The sequence below is a fragment of the Physeter macrocephalus genome, chromosome 19 (genome assembly GCF_002837175.3).
Source record: "Physeter macrocephalus isolate SW-GA chromosome 19, ASM283717v5, whole genome shotgun sequence".
Lineage (NCBI taxonomy): Eukaryota > Metazoa > Chordata > Mammalia > Artiodactyla > Physeteridae > Physeter > Physeter macrocephalus.
This window is the reverse complement of record NC_041232.1, coordinates 83,724,964-83,730,406: the sequence shown is the minus strand read 5'-3', so window position 1 is coordinate 83,730,406 and position 5,443 is coordinate 83,724,964.

Here is a 5,443-nt window from a genome sequence, read left to right as displayed (position 1 = left end):
TTTTTCATTGGTGTACAGTTGCTTTACAGTGTGGTGTTAGTTTTTGTTATAAGCTTCTTAGAACTATCGACTGTTTAAAACTATTTGCAAACAATACTTTAAGTAAAATAAATATTAATAAAAAGGTAAAGCTAAAAGATCAACCCAGCATTTCTAAAACCTCAAGATACCCAAACAGAACTGGCCTCATGAACAATGGTCAGTACATTGAAGCTACATCCACTGTGGCATCTGAAATCAGTATGGGTGACTTTTTGGCAATGGACCACATGGACCATTGACCAGCGATGATCACTAAAAATGCAAACAAATAAGTCCTTAAAGATGACCTCAGATCACCATCACACAGCAGGAGGACTTTATTGTGAATTGTTTTTCAGTTTACTTTTAGCCACCAGGTGGGTCTGAAGGGGAGATAAATTTTGTTGTGAGGGAAAAGGGAGGAATGCAGCTGGAGGAGAGGGTCACAAGCCCCTCCTCTGTCAGCCAGGCACCCACGTGAGCACGGACACCACAGGGGCATCAATAAAATGCAGAAATGAGGGTCAAAAGGGATATGAGAATAAGGACAATCTCCTGGATTCCAATCTCAAATGGTTACTGAAATGTACAAAAGAGAACATAGTTTAAAGCAAATTCTACTTTTTAATTAAAGAATAATCTTAATAGAATCTTGATACATATTCTGTGACACAGCTATATTTGTTTATCTATTTTATTTTTGGCTGCGTTGGGTCTTCATTGCTGCACACGGGCTTTCTCTAGTTGCAGTGAGCGGGGGCTACCCTGCGTTGAGGTGTGCGGGCTTTTCACTGCGGTGGCTTCTCTTGTTGCGGAGCACGGGCTCTAGGCGTGCGGGCTTCAGTAGCTGTGGCTCGCGGGCTCTAGAGCGCAGGCGCGGTAGTTGTGGTGTACGGGCTCAGTTGCTCCGTGGCATATGGGATCTTCCCAGACCAGGGATCGAACCTGTGTCCCCTGCATTGGCAGGCGGATTCTTAACCACTGCGCCACCAGGGAAGTCCCTGGGACACAGCTTTAACTGCTTGTTAAATTGATTTTTTTTTTTTTCAGCAAGAATATACTTCTCTTTTCTCCCTTGCTGAATTTAGACCTTTCAGAGAGGGTTGGCTTTTTAGTACTTCAAATTAGTCTTTAATTTCTCCTCAAAACATGTGCAGAATATATACCGGCAAGTGTCTTTCACCTTTGCCATCAAGTGTTCTGCGTTGCTGTAAGGCAAAGGCTCTAAACACGAGGGGATTGACAGACAGCCTATATTTATCCCCTCTACCTGGAGCACCGATGGCGCTTGTGATGTAACTACTGCATACCAGACACAAGAACAATCCTGCCATCTGTTTATGTGCAGGTCACCAGCCAACAGATGGTAAACTTGGGTAAGTTTGCTTTTCTATTTTGAGATTTACTGAGGATGGGGGAGTTTATTTTCTCTCTCTCTCTCTCTCTCTCTCTTTCTCTCTAATACTGGAGAAGCACTTTCATTTTTAGATAGTGTCGAAGTTCTAGAAAGCACTCGTAATTGAAATCAAGAGTTTTCTGTTGCTGCTGTGGAGGGCTGTAAGAGTTTGTCTAGGTGTTTAAGTCTGGTGGGAGAAAAAGTATATGAGGATGTCTGCAGATGTCTTTGGAAGGTCAGGACAGAGAGCCTGGTGGTCAGGTCAGCATCTGGGACACACACGCTGGTGGTGGTTTCTGTGAAAGGAATGGCGGGAGGGTGCCCTGCTATCTCTGTTCTGCTCTGGGAGCGGGTTGGCATTCCTGACGAAGGATAATCTACTCGCTAAATTTAAATGGTACCCTTTCCACAGTCTATTTAGCCTGAAGGCCTCAGTGTCACCAGCTAGGAACACAAATAGTGAAAATTTGATGTCCTGAGACCCATCCTCCCCTAAGCCCGACAGTGAAAAGTCCTGTCGTGTACCTGGCTCTGGGCACCCCCTGAGGTGTTTACCTGTGTCCACGAGAAACCTGTCCTCAGCTTCAGGCTCAGTTCCACAGAGGAATCACCCCCTTGTCACGTGCAGGTTCATTGCTCTTGTGAAGTGAACAATTCTGTCTTGTCTTATGATCGTTTATGGGTAGAGGAGGGTCTGGCTTGAGCCCCACAGAATGGAGCATTTTATGCTGTAGCTATTTCACGTACCACGATCTAGGCTAGCTAAGTCCAAGTTCCTAACGACCCACAAAGCCATATTACAGTCGAGCTGTGATGACTGGTCTTCATGATTTGGCTTGGGGCAGGTACTTCTGCCGTCAGGGATGCTGTGGGAACCATAGCTTCGCAGCAACGCAGGGTGAGTGACATTTCTTAGCCCCGCAAGTCACCTCACTCCTTCAAACCTAGACATACTCTGCTAGAATGAACAGGTTGGGGCGGATTTGGTGTCATGGTACCCAGAATGAATGTTTGCCCTTTATAGTCAAGTCTTTCTGACTCACAGTAAATCTGTGTTGAGGGACCCTATTGTATCTCTGCCATCTGGCCTTTGTTCCCAGCTTCTCACATCTGACAGTCACATCTCTGTTGGTCTAAGCTCCAAACCCCAGTGATAGACAAGATTCCACAACCTGGGTGTCTAGCTCCAAATCAGAAAGATATATATTCTGAGGGTATATATATTCCACTCTGCCACTGGAAACATCCAGACCCCAGGCAAATAGATTGCAGAGGGAGGCGTGACGTCTAACTTCTTGCACGGAAAAGGGAGGAGAGTAATTCTGGTCCCAACTTGTCAAGAAACAGGAGTTCCAAAACTAATTCTGGTGCCAACTGTGAACGTAATAAAATTATCACCTTGAGACATCAACATTTGCATAACAGTTTATAGTTTACAAAGCTGTAGAGAAAACATAACCATTCATTCCTAAATTCACTCTTTTAAAATTTCCGCCCAAAGTCTAATGGCATCATTTCTGTTGCTTAAAAAAAAAATCCTTTCACTTAACTCCTTCTCAGTGCCTCACCACGAATTCCATCTTATTCTGGTATTGGTGTTGTGTTAAATCTGATCTGGAGTATTCCCAGGGTAGGCATGCATTGGTTAATAATCAAGATATTCGTTTCTTGCATATACACAAAAAACCTTGCAACATTTTTACTACATTCAGGTAGTCAGGCCTAGGGATTGGAGGTTGAGACACTCTCAGACTGGCTCCTCTAAATATATGGTCACTGATTCATGGGTTAGCTCTGCGAATAAAACTGATGATCTCAGTTTAACATGTTTGGTATTTTTATATGATTTTTAAATGTGCCCAAAGAATAAAATCCTTGTTCTGTTAAAAAGCTAACTCAAACCTTCTTTTTCTTCCACTCTCCCATTTAAATATGGATGTAGAATTACTGACCTTTAAAGCTCAACCTCAGCATGTAAATGCATTTGTAATGACTATAATTTCTTGCTCTGGACTTTGGCTTCCTCAGGATCTGAAAGTAGCATTTGCTGAAGGTTAATGCAGGAAATAGGGTTCCATATTTTGAAAGCTGTAAGATACGGTCTAGGGTGATAAAAATTGGTCTGCCTTACGGAATTTAAATGAATTTCAGTCTTGGTGCTTCTTGACTGAAAATGAAGAAAATGACTTCCATGAGGGTTTAGAAACATGTTATGTTTGTCATGGTGAGCCAGTGGCTCAATCCTATTCTAGGATTGTTGTGGGAATTGTATTGGGCCACTTCCTGGGGAATTAGGGAAACAGCTGTCTGAACATGATGCCTAGTTTAATAGGAGGTCGTTTCCTGGGCCCCTAGCACTCAATGGATGCTAAAGAAACACAGTAAAATACAATAAACCCAGTGTTACCACCTGGGACTTCCACAGGGAACTCCATCACAGTTCAGAGGCTTGGGAAACAGCCTGAATCTCCAAGGGCCTGCTTTGTCTCTCCATATTTATACAAACTTAGGCAACTTATTTAACTCACTGGAGCCCAGTGTCACCACCTGTGAACAGCTCATCTTTATGCTTGTGTGTTGTGATCTTTTCCCAGAGACAGAATTTCTTAATTTTTATGGAGTAAAAAGCACATCATGTTTTTTCTTTATACTGATGTTTGTTTTAGGTCTTATTTAAGAACTCTTTCCCTGGGTAGAGGTCAGGATGAGGGGATGCTCATATATTATCGTCTAAAAGATTAAATGTTTCATTTTTCGTGTAAGATCTATACTCGATCCACAGTTAATTTCTGTGTAAGTTGTGAAACAATCCAATTTAATTTTTACGTATGCACCTGCAACTATTCCAGCACCATTTATTGATCTGATGACAGGTTTAGTCTGGATCTGTCTTTTTTTTTTAAATTAATTAATTAATTAATTAATTTTTGGCGTGTTGGGTCTTCGTTTCTGTGGGAGGGCTTTCTCTAGTGGTGGCAAGCGGGGGCCACTCTTCATCGCGGTGTGCGGGCCTCTCACTGTCACGGCCTCTCTTGTTGCGGAGCACAGGCTCCAGTCGCGCAGGCTTAGCAGTTGTGGCTCACGGGCCCAGCCGCTCCGCGGTATGTGGGATCTTCCCAGACCAGGGCTCGGACCCGTGCCCCCTGCATTGGCAGGCGGATTCTCAACCACTGCGCCACCAGGGAAGCCCTGGATCTGTCTCTTAACCCTCTGTTCTGAAGTAAAACCTCAAGCATCTATCAAAAATCACCAGATGTAACCACCTAGAGGGGTGGGAGGGAGGGAGACGCAAGAGGGAGGAGATATGGGAACATAATAAAGATGTAAAAAAAAAAAAAATCACCAGATGTGGTTAAGACTGATTCTGAGCTCTGAATTCCCTTCCAGGGCTACTTTCCACCACGTATCAAAATCATGCTCTGTTAATAAATCTTGATATCCCGTATAGCATGGCTACCCTTCTTGTTCTTTTGTTTTTCCAAAACAGTCTTGAGAATTTGTTTCCTTTTTTTCAATGAAAAAAAATTACGTCATAAAACCATAAACAGCTACACACACACACACACACACACACACACACACACACACACACACACACACACACACACGTGTCCCACAATGGTTTGGGATATTGACTGAAGTTGTACTAAATGTACAGATCATTTGGAGTGATCTGATATCTTTAGAATATTGAGTAATCCAAGTCAAGAACATGGTATAATTGTACTTATATAGGTCTTTTTGAATATTTTACAACGAAACACTGTAGTTTTCTCTTTGGAGAGAGTTCATATATCTTGTTATTGTTAAATATTTGATAATTTCGATACCGTGAGTACTTTTTAGGAGAAATAGACTCTACGTACAAAAAAGGGCACAAGTCAGCTGTAAAGTGGGCACTTGTAAAGTGTTGTGTAAAGCTTGATGAATTATCACCAGGTGGACATACTTGTACAATCACCATCAGTACCCAAAGGACCCTGTGCTTTCCTCCTGATCACTACCCAGTCCTCCTCCCAAAGGCAG